Below are 16,845 nucleotides of genomic sequence, written 5' to 3'. Positions count from 1 at the left end.
ACCTCCGCCAGACTTTGCAGTGAGGCTGAACCAAATGGCCCAGTAACCCCCTAGACTGGGTGAATGAGGGGGGCTGACAATGGGGGTGGGGTGCGTCAGCAGCACTACATGGGCCTGCAGACCCCACCACATCCCCCCTCCCCCCCCGCGTTACACGCTGCACTGGGTGCAGGGGCTGCAGGACAGCTGAGGGCCCTTTGCCTGCCCCTGTTATTTGGCAGAGGCATGGGGTGGGGCTCAGGGGCGCTCTCCCCCATCCTGAGGGGCCCTGTGGAGAACTGACGTTGACAACGTCAGGAATCCCACTCGCCGGGTCCCCCCGTGGCAGTCTGTCCCCAGCTGGGATAACGGTCTCTGCACAGAGCATGGGTCCCTCAGGCCCCACTTGCCCAGGGAGGTCCGTGATGCAGCCCCACTTACGCTGGCACCTCGGGGCTGAGGAGCGCAGGCGTGCTGGGCCCTGTATCTCTGGGACCCGTGGCAGGGCCGAGCTAAGCTGAGGGAGCAGGTCAGGGCTCTGCCTGGGCGGGCTCCCAGCTACACGTGTGTGCAAGCAGCAGCAGTGGGTTTGGTGGTGAGCCCAGACGGGCCCTTTCCCCCTGTAGGAGGCTGCACCATTTACTGTAACCCAGCCTGCCCTGTGAGCTGGGAGCACGGCAGGGCCCGCTCAGCACATTCACTATGACTCGCATCCTCTGCCCTTTCATCTCGTCAATAGTATCTGCAAAAAATCCCTCCCGCTTCTAAAAATAGCGGCCGCATGGGCTGTGAAAGGGGAAGCCACGGTGCTGGGATGGAGCGTGTGAGCGCCCTGGTGCGCAGAGCGCGGAGTGTGGCAGCATGGCAAAGGCGACAGCTCGATGGAGATCATGGCACAGAGGGGGCACGTCGGGTCTGGTTCACGGCTTGGAAACAAACGTAGCCGGTGATACCAACGCTTGGTGTTAATTAGCTGTGACCACCCCCCATGGGCTTCATTATCACTACTTTGCAAATGGGGAAACTGAGGCACGCAGCAGTGAGGTGATCTCATTTGCCCAGTGTCCCCCAGGAGGTCAGCGACAGAACAGAAGCCAGGAGTCCTGACTCTCACCATCCTGTGCTAACCTCTGCTCCACATGTGCCCTCTAATCCCCTCCCATCTATCCCCCTCCCCTGCATGGTGTCCACCCGCCTGCCCCCAGCACCAGCTGAAACCACTGGGAGTCGCATGGCCGTGAGCTGGAGTTTGGCCAGGACAGCAGAGCTAGCCCCTTGCCTCTTGGGAACAGCCCCACGGATCCTGAAGGACTCCCCCTGCTCAGACCACGTGGCTTCCAGAACAGGCCCTAGCAGCTGGGGTCTGCACTGAATGTGTGGGGAGAGCGCCCCCATCCCGCTCCCTGCAGCACAGGCCCCCTAGCCCTGTCCGGAGCTAGGGGGCCCAGTGCCATTGCCAGTGACTGTCTTTCTACGGCAGGGTTTTCTATAGGGCACATTCTAGCGCTGCCCAGCTGAGACCCCAGCCTAGGCAGGCCATTCGCCCGGGGGGAACCCGGCCAGTCCTGCCGTTCTAATGTGTGGCCCCCTCCAGGACTGAGCCAGAACCGGCCGGGGTTTTGTCTGGTATCAGATGGGGGGTGCCATTTCAAAGAGCGCACCACTCTGCCTTGCCAGCACCGTGTGGGCCTGGTCCCGCTGGCAGGGGTGGGGGCCATGACATTCCCGGCAGGACCGGAACATCCGGTGGGCTGGGACGCACAGTGGCCCCAACGCTGCATAGCTGACGGGATTTGCCGGCACAAGGGCTGTAAACGTGGCCGTTGCTGACGCAGGTGGGAGCAGCGGAGCGCTTGGGCACAGGGAACCGGCCTAGTGCAGGAGACCAACCCCGCCTGAGATTCACTATTGTGATACCAACTCACTGCCACCTTCCCCAGAGAGCCTGCGGGAGAGGGCGGGGTGGGCCCATGGGGGCCCCTGGCACCGCTGCACCCCTCCATCTGCACTGCGACGACACGCACAGCTTCCTAGCTTGTGTGGCGACCTCCTGGCCCAGGCCATGCCCGACTCGGGGGAGCGCTGGGAGCAGAAATACATTGGGGCCTAGGCACGACGGGACAGGGGCAGGGAGCACTGGGGAAGAGGAATCTAATCTCGCTCGCTCCCTCCCTACAGGGGCACCTGTCCAGGCTGGGGTTACTCGGTCGGGCACCAGCCACCCTCCTACGGGAGCCTGGCAACCCCACGACAGCAGCATAGGCTCTTTCTCAATGAGCTGCCATCCTTGTGCAACCGCAGGGCGTGTGGAAAGCGCTGCCGGGCTGTTTCCACGCCTGGTTTGGAACATGCAGCGCACCGGAGTGGGGGATGGGACTCAGGATCGGGCTGGGGGTCTGTTCGTGGAGCAGTGTGCGATGCGTGGGTCGGAGGCATTATTTCCTATAGCCTGGTAGTGCCCACTCTGCGTTGGGGGGCGCTGCCCCTGCACACCGTCCTGCCCCAGCGCTCGCAGTCTAAGGGCGGGGTGAGGGTGATACGACACGCGGTATGTCTCAGCGCTCCTGCCTGCCCCTGTGCCCGGCTGCTCCCCGCTGGCTGAGTTGTGTGCGACGTGGAGGGCGGCTCGGGGGGGCTGTGGCCCTCCGGATCAGTGCGGGGAGGGCACTGCGGCAGGAGGTACCAAGATGCCTGTGGGAGAAACAGCGGCCCAGTGGGATGAGGGCCAAGAGCAGATGAGCCGGGGGTGGGGAGGCTGCATGAGCCAGGTGCAGGGAGACGGTCGGGCTGCAGAGAGGACAGGGCAGGAGCCGGGGGGAGGCCAAGGGAAAATCAAGCAGCAAAACCAGAGAGAAGAGGGGGGATATGCAGAACAAGGGCCTGGGGAGCAGGCGATGCCCGGGCGAGACTGGGAACAGCCCGTCCCAGTACAGCGATTGGGCGGCAGCCACGGCGCATCATGACCCAGCCCCTGGTGACTGGCGCGGGAGGCACCTTGCAGCGCTGCTGGCAGTTCTGCCGGGACGCTCCATTGACCTGCTGTGGGCTGAGAGCAAAGGTGCCTCCCCCCAGTCCTCCTAACCCGGCCTGGATCTGTTGGTGCTGCCAATGGCCCTGTGGATGAGCTCTGTGGGCTGTGACTCAGTTTCCCTCATGTCCCAGGTGCCTTTCATTGCGTTCCACCCCAAGGGACTGCGAAATCCCTCCTGGAATACAGAGGCTGCCCCTCCCTCGGAAGCGACCGGCCCGTGTCCTGCACTCAGCTGTTCAGCATGAGATGCCTGCCTGGGCAGACCAGGACAGCCGCAGTCCACCTCATGCTATGCCAACCAGCCCCAGCCCTTGGACGGCCTTGGCGAGGCGGGGTTTGGGTGCCCAGTTCAGTTCCAGAAGGCAGGTGGGGAGCCTGGCAGAGGCCTGTTCCCAGCAGGGCGAACCACGTGGCCACCGTAGCGCAGGATGTGGTGCAGGGAGATTGTGAAACCGCGTTGGGTTTCCTCCTTCCCCTACGTGAGCGTGTTTGTGCCCCGGCAGCTTGGCAGGAGCGAGCTCATCAGGATTATTCCGGGGAGCCGCACCGGGTGCAGACGGGGGCTGGGGTCAGTGGGTCAGGCGGCACCATGGCCTAGTGACATGAGCACTGACAGAGGGACCAGGACTCCTGGGGTCTATTCTTCACGCAGGCATAAACTCCCTGCGTGACTGGGGCGGGGGGTCCCCCTCGACAACAGGGGCACAGCTGGGGTGGCCAGTGAGGCTAATAACTGCCCTTTACTGATTTGTCTCCCCACACGCTCCCACGGACACCCATGGGGCTTGGGCGCCCTGAGTCATCTTGTCCTTGGTGGGTGGGAACAGCAGGGCTGGCCCAGCCTCCAGCAGCCTCTCCTGGGTGTTAATAACAACCCGCTGCGCTGACCGAGCAAACGCCTCTCCCGTGGGGAGCAGGGCAAAACAGCTTCTCCTCCAGCCCAGTGCAACAAACCGCCGGGGAAACGCCACTCCCCATGCCGGGAAAACGCCACTCCCCACCAGAGTCCCTCCGGCCCAGGCCAGGTTCTCTGCTGTCCTGCATGCCCCGGGACGTGCTCTCTCCTCGGTCTCAGGAGCTGCTCCTAGTCCTAGCTGCTGAACGGTCCCAGAGGTTCTGGTGGCGGCAGACAGGCCTGGGCTGCGGGGGTGACCCATCTCCCCGTGTCCAGTAAAAGGGAGGCTGAGAGCACAAACAGATGCAGTTCCACCCCAGTCTGCCATGTTCCCGGCCCCTCCCCGTCTCTAGGGCCAGTTTCCTGATTGGAAATACAGCAAAGCTGCCTGTCTTGCCTGGGGGGGCCCTGCACGTCAGGACCTGGGGTGGGCAGGAGCATGGCCAGCAGCACTGGGTGGGCCTGCTCCCCATGGGACAGCAGGTTCAAGTGACCCTGGGTCGTTAATAGGAAGCCCTCTGGTATTTCTGTCTCCAGACTCTGCTCCTGCTGCGGGAGGCCCTCCTGGAAGGGACCGCCCTCCAGAAGCAGTCCCCACTGGGCCCAGCCGTTCAGCCAGACCGCCCGGGCCATACGAGAGCTGCTGGTCTGCTGGCCCTGGGAAGCGTAGTAGGAGTTACTGCAGCCCTTACGCAGCCCAAGCAGGCCCTAGCGAGCCCCAGAATGTGGGGAGCGTAAAGGCGGAGAGCCCCGCATTCCTCCTGGGGGAGGAGAGGAGGGAATAGAGCCTGGCCCAGCAGTTGCAGGGCTGGGGAGAGAATAAGAAAGTGGGGTAGGGGGTTGCTCTGTGCTGCAGCCACAGCTGCTCGTGTCCCAGCAGCTGCGGATGGCTCAGCCCATGCACACCCCGCTCAGGGCACCACGGGCGCTCCACGCTGCCAGCCAATCCCCCAGCAGTAGCGTGACCGTACTTCCCATTTTGGCCAGGACAGTCCCTTTTTGAAGCCCTGTCCCTGCCGTCCCGTTTTAGGCATTTGACCCGTTTGCTTGTCGACTTGATCAGCTGGCAAGAGCAAACAGGACAAATGCCCGGTTTTGTCAAACCAGTGGGTTGCAGAAGAACATGCAGGGGGGCGAATGGCGATGCCAGCCCCGGGCAGGGGGGCAGACAGGGCTAGGACAAGCAGTGACCCCAGCAGGGAGCGGGGCTCGGGCGAGCGGCTTGGGGGCAGGGAAGCGGGCGGGACTCAGGCTGCCCCGTGCAGTGTCCCGTTTTCCCTTTGGGAAATATGGTCACCAGCAGGGGCAAGTCAAGGGCGCTCCACACCCATGGTGGAGCAGGCAGTTCTGGGGGAATTGCCGTAGGCCAGGGGAGGATGAGCCGTTCCACACGCCCTGGGACAGGACGGCTGGGCTGAGCCACGTGGTTAACGGTGCCCTGAGCCGCCCTGTCTGTGTTATTTTACCCCAGGGGAGCAGCCAGCCCTGCTCCCAGTGCAGAGCGGCTGGTCCCAAGCAGTGCCCGCCCGTGTTCCCATTGTCTGGCCGATGACACAGCAGCTGTGGCTGCAGGATGGCGCTCACAGGCGTCTGGGGCCAGGAAGCCAGCGCGGGGGTGGGAGGACACCTCCTCGGTGCCACGCCGTGGGGGCTACAGGCAGGTTGCTGGGTCCCTTGTCACACAGCCCCGGCCCCCAGCACCAGGCCTGCGTCTGCAGCTCCCTCGATGTCGGCGCTTCAGCCCCACGCAATCAGCACAGGCTGCGTTGCCATGGCGATTAGTCATTTCCAATTAGTTTTTGCAGCAATCAGAGCACAGCCATGCCTGTGGTTTCCCCCTCACTTAGCAGCCCCAGTGGGTCAGAGAACCCCCCCCCACCAGCCCCAGCCAGCTTTCGAACCAAGCCCAGTGTCCCCCCCACACCCCTGCACCCCACCGGAAGGGCCCTTGGCCCAGCCCAGAGCCTGGCTGGGACCGGAAGTGCCAGCCTGTGCACGGAGCTTCTCTTACTGCAACAGCCCCATCCCACCCGAGCACCCCAGCAGGGACGCATTCACCCCCATCCCACCCGAGCACCCCAGCAGGGACGCATTCACCCCCATCCCACCCGAGCACCCCAGCAGGGACGCATTCACCCCCATCCCACCCGAGCACCCCAGCAGGGACGCATTCACCCCCCGCCCTGCGAGGCAGGGCCGGGCTAGGATGGGAGCCGAGCAGGAACCTGCATCCAAGCTTCCCACCCCCTAGGCTTGCGCCCTAAGCACTGGGGCAAGGCTGGGCCCGGTAGTTCGGGCGAGGCGCAGAGCGGCAGAGAAGCCTAGAACTCCCCAAGAGACCCAGTGGGTTGTGCCCAGAGCGTGGAGCTGGGAACCAGAATCCAGGAGTCCAGTCCTGGCTCCGGCTGGGAGCGACGTCTAGCCGTTGGAGCAGACGGCCGGGCCTCCTGGTTCTGCCGCTGGGAAAGCTGCTCTTCCCTGTGCCTCCCTGCCATACAGCAGGGATGGCACCAGCTGGCTGGGGGGCAGGGGGGCTCAAAGCACTGTCTGGCTCTCAGCAGCAAACACGTCTGTACAGCACCTAGCGTAGCGCATTCCGAACCTGAGCCTGGTGCTCCTGCAGCGGTTGCATTATCCCAGAGCAGCCAGCCCCAGAACCCAGCAGACCAGCTCCAGCCCAGGTGTTTACGACCCCCTCTGGCACCACAAAGCCCAGCTCTGGGAGCAGCCCACCGAGGGCAGGACCCACCGTCCACAGGCTGGATGTGAAGCACCATTAATACCCGGCAAAGCACGGGCAGGACGGAAAATATGCAAATGGACTGAAGACGAGGGGAGGTCATTTCTGAGAAGGTTTGACTGAGCGAGTGGAAACAGAACCGGGGCTAGGGCAGCTGAAACCAAGTGCCTCCCTCGCTCCCTGGGTGGTTCACGCCCGTCTCTCCTGACCAGACGGCACCGCACGATTCAAGCGTTAATGCTGGAGTCACAGGGAGCCTCTGTCAGCAGCCCTGATGCAGCACTGGCAGAGCGACCCCCGCCCCAGGCCCGGGGGAGCCTCTCCAGGGCCGGAGCCCCACAGCACCCACCTGGCTTCCCGACTCGTTACAAGCTCAAACTCTGACGGAGCAGGGAGCGGGGCGGATTTGACCTGGGAATGTTTTTTTTTTTTAATTCAACAATTTGATTGTATACATTTACATAAGAAATATTGCAGAGGCGCCTGGAAAACTTTTGTAAGCATCCTCCCCACCAGCAGGTGCATCTCCACCTTTGTATTTCTGGTGTAAATCACTTGGGCTCGGTGCTTGGACACACGTTTGATCAAACCTTTGCTGAGCAGGTCTTGGAGGGCAGCCCTTGCTAAAGATCCTCGAACCTTCAACCTTTCAGAGACTACAGCTGGCGTGATGAGCTTGTCGTTGGGCCCTTTGCACAGTTGATCATAAATAGCTTTATCAAATAAAACAAGGTTGTTCAGCTTGTCTCTTACTTTCCCCTGGGACCACTTCTTTTTTTGGCTTTACCCCCAGAATTGTTCACTGGATCCTTGTCTTTCTTCTCGGACTTCCCCGCCTCCTTCTTCTTCTTATCGTCCTTGGGAGGCCTGGTGGTTGCAGGGGAGTTACACTGGGGATGGGGGACTTCCCTTGAAGGAAGATCCCTGAGCTGTAACCTGAGCCAGGAGGGGGGTTGGGAGACTGAACAAAGGAGAGGAGGAGCTGGGGGGAGAGAGCGTCTGGAGGAGTTGTTAGTTTCAGTCTTGGGCTGGGTGGTGCAACGCAGGGAACCCCAAGCTGGGGTCTAAGTCCCTAAACCCCCCAGGACTTGATTGAGAGGCTCTGGTTGTACCTACACATTCTGCTTGGGACTGTGTTCCTGTCATCTAATAAACCTTCTGTGTTACTGGCTGGCTGAGAGTCCCGGTGAATCACAGGAAGAGGGGTGCAGGGCCCTGACTCCCCCACACTCCGTGACACAACCCCCCGCCCAGGTTTGGGGATCCCTGGCTCTCCCCATTGTCCCACCTGCCTGGCAGGGGCACCTGGAGGGCGCGGACAGAGGGGGCACCTCACAGCTTCCTTTAAAATGAATACAAGACCCCGTCGGCCAGTGTGGGACCTGGGCCAAGGCAGGCCCCAGACCCCAGGCCCAGCCCTGAGTGGCGGTGCCAGGACTCAGCGGGTGCCCAGCTGCCTGGCACCGAGCGTGGGAGGGAAAGCCAGCTGACTTTCACTCAGAACCCTCTCCTCACGTCCCAGCGACCCTCCCTCTGGCTGAGGACACGAGGGTCCTTCTGCCCCAGCCCATGTCTCCCAGTCCCCCCTGGCACCCCAGGCCGTATTACACCAGGGCCCCCTGCTTGCGAGACACACAGCCCGCTCAGCTGCTGTCCCTGAGGTCAGTGAATGTGGTGAGGTCACACCCCTGCGGGAGCCCCAGCTGGCCCCGGGCCCAGCCCCTCGACGCTGCGTCACTCGCTGCTTTTTAGCAGCCAAACATGCAGTTCAGGGGCCAGACTGGTGCTTGCCACCGCCCCAGGTTGCCAGCCCCGTTCTCCCCCAGCTCCCCAGCTGCATATGCAGGCCTCGGGCCGGTGAGCTCATATCCTGCCCTGGCCTCTCCATCCGGCCCTTTAGCTCTGGGGGGCTTGGTGAGGGCATGGAGACCACACACTTAGGGGGGCTGTTTACTGGGGGGGGGGAGGCAATCAGAGACATGGATCCTGTCCACGGCTGTGTCCCTTCCTGGGCGCTTGAGAGCTCCTCTCCAGAGGGGTTGCCAGGCACCAGAGCGGGGGACAGTCAACACAGGCCTTCTCAGCGGGGAAGGGGGGTAGAGAACTGCAGAGGACAGCACTTCCCCCAACCACCCAGCGCCATCCGCTGTCCCACACGTGCATCGATGACAGGCCTAGAGCCCCAAGGCAGGGCCTGTGGCACCAACCTTCCCTCACCAGCTCAGGGGGCTGGGGGTGGCAATGAGAGCATCCTGGGGGAGCAGGGGCCAGGCTGGTGCGCAGCCGCTGCAGGGAGAATCAGGGAGAGTGGAGGGGGCTGCAGATGAAATTGGGTGTCGAGAGGAGGGGGTGCCACACAGCCAAGAACCCCCAGTACCTCAGCGTGGCCTCCTCAGGACTGCGGCGTCCCTGCTGCTGGCAGAGCCGTGACCCACTTCTCTGGTTCCCTGAGTCCGAGCTCCCAGCCGGGCAGCCCTGGTTCGGTGACAGGACGCAGCTGGGAGAAGGGAATGGTTCCCCGCGGAGGCCATCAGTCATTCAGGGCTTGGGGCAGTGTGGGAGAATAAGGCAGACTTGAGCCTAGCACAGGGGTAGGCAACTGGTGGCACGCAAGCTGATTTTCAGTGGCACTCACACTGCCCGGGTCCTGCCCACCGCTCCGGGGGGCTCTGCATTTTAATTGAATTTTAAATGAAGCTTCTTAAACAGTTTAAAAACCTTGTTTACTTTACATACCACAATAGTTTAGTTCTATATTATAGACTTATAGAAAGAGACCGTCTAAAAACGTTAACATGTATGACTGGCACGCAAAACCTTAAATCAGAGTGAATAAATGAAGACTCGGCGCACCACTTCTGAAAGGTTGCCAACCCCTGGCCTAGCACATTCCACTGCTTGAGGAGAGGGAGCCACAGCTGGGGAAACTGAGGCACAGTCGGCAGAGCTGAGAATAGAACCCAGGAGCTCTCACTCCCAGCCCCATGCCCCCCCACGGTGACTGCAGGGTCCCACCTGGGGAGTTGCTGGCAGGCAGAGTGGGCCATGCAGGGGCTTCTGGCTGCACCTGGTGCTTTTGTCAGTCTTCACCCAGGCAATAGGCGGGTTAGGCTGTGGTAAATCAGGTACCCTCCCGGCCCCATGCTGACAGCACTCCCCGGCACCCTCTGAGACTGCAGCCCTTCAAACTGCCCTGCTCTCCGCCCACGTCTGCCTGCTCCCCATGCTATCTGCCTACAACCTCTGCCCGCACCGCCTCCTCCCCGCTCACCCCACTGCGCCTGCTCTCGGCACACCGCCATGTGGCCAGGGCTGGGGAACGGTGCTGGAGCAGCAGCCCTGGAGGGCGCAGGCCTCTGCTTGTCCAAGCCCACTCCCAGCAGAGCACGGCACAGCAGCAGGGCACGTGCCATGCATACAGCCCCCGCCCCTGGGGAGCTGGAAGTCGGCCTTGCCTCGGGCGTGCACCTCACGTGAAATAGTCACGTCGAATCGTAGTCCAAGTGCTTGTGCCCAAGCTCCGTTCTGTGCCAGCCGCCGAATGGACCTGCAGGCAGGCTCCGGGGTCCGCCCAGCCTCCTGCGATCCACGCCCAGCCGACCCCCAAGCCAACAGCCACCTGGGCCCTTTGAAACTCAGCTTAAGGGCAAACTAAGAGTCTGCCGGCGTAGGGAGGGCAGGAGAGTGGCAGGGCGCCCCGCGCCGCAGCGGGTTTGTCTGCTGCAGGGCTGTCAGGGTTAACGGCGGGGCCACGTAGGGGAGCGAGGGACAAATTTACCTCCGGTCTGTCGTAGGACGTGGTAAAAATAATTGTCTCCCGCAAGCTGGTTTGCGTGTGGGGAGAGTCTGTCAGTGCAGAATAGAAAGGACTTCACTGGGTGCCATGGCAACGCTGACATCACCCAGCGCACACACAGGTAAATGATTGATGGGGCAGCGTCAGAGGCTGCTCTGGGCTCAGAGCTCTGCTGGGCGCTCTGCGCCGGGAGCCCTGCGCTGCAGCTGGGAGCCCTGTGCTGGGAGCCCTGGCTGGAGCTGGGAGCTCTGCGCTGGAGCTGGGAGCCCTGTGCTGGGAGCCCTGGCTGGAGCTGGGAGCCCTGCGCTGGGAGCCCTGCGCTGGAGCTGGGAGCCCTGGCTGGAGCTGGGAGCCCTGCGCTGGGAGCCCTGGCTGGAGCTGGGAGCCCTGCGCTGGGAGCCCTGGCTGGAGCTGGGAGCTCTGCGCTGGGAGCTCTGGCTGGAGCTGGGAGCCCTGGCTGGAGCTGGGAGCCCTGCGCTGGGAGCTCTGGCTGGAGCTGGGAGCCCTGGCTGGAGCTGGGAGCCCTGCGCTGGGAGCCCTGGCTGGAGCTGGGAGCCCTGCGCTGGGAGCCCTGTGCTGGGAGCCCTGACTGGAGCTGGGAGCCCTGCGCTGGGAGCCCTGGCTGGAGCTGGGAGCCCTGCGCTGGGAGCTCTGGCTGGAGCTGGGAGCTCTGGCTGGAGCTGGGAGCTCTGCGCTGGGAGCTCTGGCTGGAGCTGGGAGCTCTGCGCTGGGAGCCCTGGCTGGAGCTGGGATCTCTGGCTGGAGCTGGGAGCCCTGCGCTGGGAGCCCTGGCTGGAGCTGGGAGTGCGGAGCTCTGACACTCCTAGGAACTTGACCAAGATTTTCCTACTTGGGCGCCTCCCCCTCTGCCCTGAGGCCATTCGGGTCCCTAACCAAAAGCACCTGATTCTCAGAGGCTCTGCACCTGCTGCTCCCACTGAGGCCCAGGGAAGCTGCTGGTGAACAGCCCCTTTGGAAGCCAGGCCAGTTCCATTTCAGTGCCTAGCTGTGGCCGCCCAGGCGTAGGCCTGGTGCTGGGGGCTCCATGTGCTGGGCTGGGCGGTGCCCCGCGAGGCCCCTCTCACCGCGTTTTCTGTCCTGTAACATGCCGGCGAGTCGCCGTTTTCCATCTGGAAGCTGAGCTGCAGCTGTGCTCGCCTCCTCCCCGTGCACAGCCGGCCTGGCAGCCGATCCTGGCAAGTGCACTGTCAAGGGGCTGGGTGGATGCGATTGTATCGCTGCACCCATGTCGAGTGCCGAGGCAGCTGCTCCCTCCCTCTCCCCCCGGGTTAAAGCATGGAAAATTCTTTGCCTCCCCCACACCGGCCCAGCCTGGGCCCTCGCAGTGGCCCTGGGAAACAGGAGTTACGTTTCGGACTGCACTGCCGTGAATGACATACACGATCAGCAGAGCAGGACGGAGCTCGGGGGCTGGCCCGAGCCCTCTCCCAGAGCCCACAGCACCAGCAGCAGCCCCGAGCGCCCCTGCCCAGCCAGTCGCTCAGCAGCTCAGCGCTGCGGAGACGCTCACAAGGGATGATTCTGGCCCCTTGTGTGTGAGGGTTAAGTGGGCAGTGAGCTGAGAGCCAGGGAGGGAGGGAAAAGACCCCTGTGCACTCCAGCCCCAGGGTCCGGGGTCCCGGCTCAGCTACTCGGCTGTGAATCTGCCCTGACCCCTGAGCTCACTATCTGGCCTGTTTGCTCAGGGCTGGGGGTGGGCAGCAGCCCTTGCCAGCTGTGTGCGTTAGGGAGCAAGGCAGCCGGGGGTCCGCGGGGGCTGGGGGGAGCAGCTTGTGCTCTGCCCCAGCAGGTACTCGGGATGCTCACAGCTGACCCCTCCTGGCCCAAGGCAGCATTGATGGGCTCCTCCATGCACTCAGGTCAGGCCGGGGGGTGGGAGTTGCGGGGACGGATGGCAGGGGGCTCCTCCCCTCACGCACCACTGGGCTCCTGCTTTAACTCATCGCCGAGTTTCCACCCACAGCCACATCCCAGGGAGGCTCCACGGGCCCCGTAATTACAGGGGCGGGGCTGGTGCTGCCAGATGAGCAGGTTCAGACTTTCCATCCTGAGGAAACACTGTCAGCGACTCCCTCCATGGTCCGGAGCCCCATGCACATGGGAGGCTCCGCACCAGGCGTCCCTCAGAGGCCCCCCTCCTGGGAGCCGGTTCACAGGGCCAGCTCGAGTCCCTGTCCCTTTAATTGGTTTGTCTCCACATTGACGCTGTTCTGGCTGGTGCCAAGTGGCTTTGCCCACCCGAGGTGCACACTGGGAGCCTGCCCCGCTGGTTTCCATGCACCCCCCCCCTCGTGAGGCTGTTTGCTCTACGCCCCACAAATTGCCAGCTGGAGCTGCCGGCCCCGGCGATGTCAGCAAAGCAAACAGCCCCACCCCGCTGCCTGACGTGGCTGTTCCTTGCCCTGGGTGGCTCCCTGGCTGCAGGCCCACGTCCCCACCCACGAAGAACCAGCCCTGGGCGAGCAGCATCAGGTGCCCTCCTGCTCCAGCCCAGGCGGGCACCTGAGGGGCCCCCCAAACGTCCTTGCTCCTGGAGTCCAGGCTGAATGAGAGCCATCCTTGCTTGTAGGTGCTTTAATCAGTTCCAGAGCGGAGCAAAGCAACCCCTGGGCCTCAGTGGCAGAGGGCTGGCCAGCAGCCAAGGCTGTGAGCAGTGCCTGGCCTTCCCAGGCTGGAGATCAGCTGCAACACCAGCATGCGCTGATGAATAGAGGCCTTTCCGGCTAACCTTTCAGGGGACGTCCACACTGCAACAACCCACCCGCAGCTGACCTGGGCTCGGGCTGTGGGGCTATCAAATTGCAGTGTAGATGGTTGGGGTCAGGCCCAGGCTCTGCGAGCCTCCCCCATTGCGGGGTCCCAGAGCCTGGATAGCTACACTGCAACGTTATAGCCCCTAAGCCCCAGGCTGCCATGGGGTATTGATTGCAGTGTCCACATCCCCTGAGAGGAATCAAGGCAGCAGCTAGTATCCACGGCAATCGGGTGCCATGGGGACGCCTTGCAATCCTCTACTTCCTGGGCAGAGTCAGGCTGTTGGTTTGGCCCGACAGGAGGGGTTGTTGTGAGACCCAGCGTCTCCACGCTCCGTGCCCAGGTCCTCCAGCGTGGCTGGCAGGGCTAGTTCACATCCTTTCTGAGAGCAAAGGTCCTGGCATTGGAGTTGTCAGAGGAGGAAAAGGCCTGGGAGTCGGAGGTGGGTAGCCCCCCTGCCCAGTGCCGGGCGGCCATCACCCTCCTAAGAGAGAATGAATCCTCCACTTATTTGGCCTTCTCTAGACTTCGTCCACACACCCATTCAGCCTCCAGCATCTCCACGGGATCCGTCCCTGTGGTCCAGCGGCCCGGGAGTGAGCGTGCTCCTGGCTCCAGAGCCAGCTCCTGGAAGGGGCAATGCCTGTGGAGGGGAGGCTGGCTGAAAGTCCATTCCAGAGCATCATGCTGGCCCACGGCCTGCCGCTGTGCAGCTCCCAAACCGATTCCCTCGGCCAGAGACGCAGCACCGCTGGGCTACGCAGGCAGACGCTGAAGAGTAGGACGTTTCTGGAGTTGCCCTGGGATGCAGCCATTTCATACAGAGCCCTCGTTCCCAGAACGTCTCATTACTGCCAAGTTTTCATCGCCGTCGAGCAGAAATCCCATTGTCATCTGCACGCACCTTCTCTGGGGGTGATTCCCAGCCCCTGTTCTGCAGATTCAATAGGATTTCCATGCAGGGGGCAGCTACCCAAGTTCCCCCCAGCCTAGGCCAAACCCTGTTCTCAGCAACACTCAGCGACTTGCTGTTTTCTAAAACCTTTCTCCTGGAAAAACGAAGTGCAGCCAACTACCGGCCTTGCTGCTCTCTGTGCCTCTCCCCACCCCAAGGAGACAGCCTTGTTCAGTGATCTGCAACAGGGTCAATCAGTCTTCCCAATGCTCCTTGTGGCATGGCAGACACACCCGCCTGGTAAGTGGCTCACAGGCAGCTTAGCACATGATGTGTTTTATGAATGTGTATTTTGTTCAGAGGACACTTCAGTCTGGTTCCCCAAGTGCCTTGTGGGGCAGGCAACCTGAGTAGGGTGACCAGATAGCACATGTGAAAAATCGGGACGGGGGTGAGGGGTAATAGGAGCCTATATAAGAAAAAGCCCCAAATATTGGGACTGTCCCTATAAAATCGGGACATCTGGTCACCCTAAACCTGAGAACTGCAACAAAGGCTTTTCCCAGCTGTGTTAGGGCCATGGGAAGCCCTGTGGGAGGAGCCGCCTCCTTATCCATAGTCCATAGGCGCTACAGCCATGTTTGGAGTCTCCCAAATCGAATCGATGCCTCACATGCTATTCCTGGAGCCAGAGCGGCCCGGAGCTCACGCGTACCCACTTAGTCACACTTTTGCTCTGCCACCTGCCAGCTATATTTATCTTGTAGGAGTTGGAGAAGAATTCTGCCACTGCACTGAGGAGACGTACAATGGCTCTGCGCTCACCCGGCTCCAAAACCTCTCCCCTGGGTGTCCCACTGGTATCGGAGCGAACCCTGGATATCACGGGGAGGAGAATGGAGAAGTGGACAAGGCAGAATCTGCGCTCTCTGGCCCAGCCACTGTGGTTTGAGTGAGCACAGCCAGACCCCGACCCAACTCCTGCTGTTCCTCTGATGCTGATGAAACCATTAGCCTCCCAGCTGGACTCCCGAGTACCAAAGCATTCAATGACCTTGGAGCTGGCTCCAGCACACAGAGGGTTCATTTCATTCCACCTCCGTTCCCGAGGGCCCTGCACCCCTAGCCCCACGGGCTCCAGCTGCAGGACAGGCTGGGTCTCACCAGGCCTGTCAAACACCCAACGCATGTGAAGAACCTATCACTGCGGGTCCCGGTGCAACGCTAACCAAGGGGTGTGTTCTCGGGTGCAATGCTCCTGGGGCAGAGGGGAATTCAGCTGTCCTAGCGCCAATCTCCTCCACCAGCTCGCACAGTGCAAGGATGAAGCCACCAACTCCAGAGAGGGAAGCTCCAGGGGCCTGATCCGTCGGCCCAGCACGTGCCGATTAATAGCGGATGATGCTGATGCCCTCTGCAAATACGTTAACACCCTCCAGGGCACCGTTCTAAGTTCTAGACACCTCAGTCTCGGGCAAGCTTGGGCCCTGGTCAACCCTAGCGTATGAGGCCTCTTTCCCCGCTGTCCCCACGCTGTGATCTGTGCAGCGCTGGCAGGGCAGGGCTGCTGGTTCCTTCTTGGGTCCAGCTGCAGAGCTTCTTTGGACGCACTCCCTGCCCTGGGGAAGCAGCCGCTGCAGGGGGGCTGGCATGTGACCATGGCTGAGGGGAGGGGGCACGTTTGGGATAGAGGACAGTGGTGGCCAGTTGGCAGTGCAGGGCTGTGGCTCGCCCGGAAAAGGTGGAGGGGTCTGGCTGGCGGTGGTGGAGGCTATACAGGTATTCGCAGGCTGGACTCGGCTCTCCGCAGGCCCCAGCTCTAAGGTCCAGGCCCCTCTGCTTGCGCAGAGCAGCGCGGCTGCATGGTTAACGTTGCACATGTGGGTGGGGGGGCTTGGAGGTGCTCTTTAGCTCTCTGCAACCATGACCCCTGAACTAAGCACCACAGCTCTCCAGACCAGCCCTTCCGCCGACTGAGCAGGGCCCCACAATGTCCCAACCCAGCCCAGCTCGTCTGTCCCTGAGAAACGCTTCCCCAGCTGGGCGAAGAGGAGGGTTGATGACGGACTTGTTGGGATAAGTTCTTTCCCTTTGGCCTTGGCTCAGGGCCAGGAACCCACTGTTGCGCTGCAAGGGGGGCAGCCCATCTCAGTGCTGCTGGAGCTGTGGTTACAGGGCTCTGTGGAGCTGGGCGCTAGCAGGACCTGCTCCTACGTTGGCCTGGAGGGCTCTTCTTCCCCCAAGCACACAGACCGCGCCCTGGGCCATGATGCAGAGCTCTGCGCGGAGCTGAATCAGTTTAAGAACTTTTCTGGCCTTTATCATCATAGTATGGGCATCTTGCACACTGGAATGCCATCTCGCAGTGCCCCCCGAGGCACGGCCGTGCCCCTGTGCCTGAGTTACAGAGGGGAACGGAGACAGAGACGTTAAATGACTGGCCCAAGGTCAGCGAGGGAAGCTTTGGCACAGAACAAAAGTGAACCCTGAATCCCCCGCTAGTGCCCTGGGCACTCTCCTTCCTCTCCATCCAGCCGGCAGGGCTAGGAGCTGGGCAGGAGCCCATCCACTATTCCCCTGACCAGCCCATGGTCTCATTTCTTTGCCTGCATGAGGGGAGGGGTAGCCAGTGCTTGGAGTACGAGGCCCTGCAGAGCCAGCTCCCACCCAGCAGTGCAGAGTCTCTCAGCGGGGCTCCATCCACCTCCCAGCCTTTCTAGGGGATGGCCTCTGG

The 16,845-nt window shown here is 62.2% G+C and overlaps 1 pseudogene; it reads right to left on the bottom strand.

Annotated features, from left to right (window-relative positions):
- Window positions 1–7,102: 7,102 nt before the first annotated feature.
- Window positions 7,103–11,689, bottom strand: LOC128828915 (uncharacterized; annotated as a pseudogene).
- Window positions 11,690–16,845: the final 5,156 nt, after the last annotated feature.

The sequence above is a fragment of the Malaclemys terrapin genome, chromosome 24, assembly GCF_027887155.1.
Source record: "Malaclemys terrapin pileata isolate rMalTer1 chromosome 24, rMalTer1.hap1, whole genome shotgun sequence".
Taxonomy (NCBI): domain Eukaryota; kingdom Metazoa; phylum Chordata; order Testudines; family Emydidae; genus Malaclemys; species Malaclemys terrapin.
The sequence above is the reverse complement of the archived record's forward strand: the minus strand, read 5'-3'. Positions and strand labels throughout refer to the sequence as shown.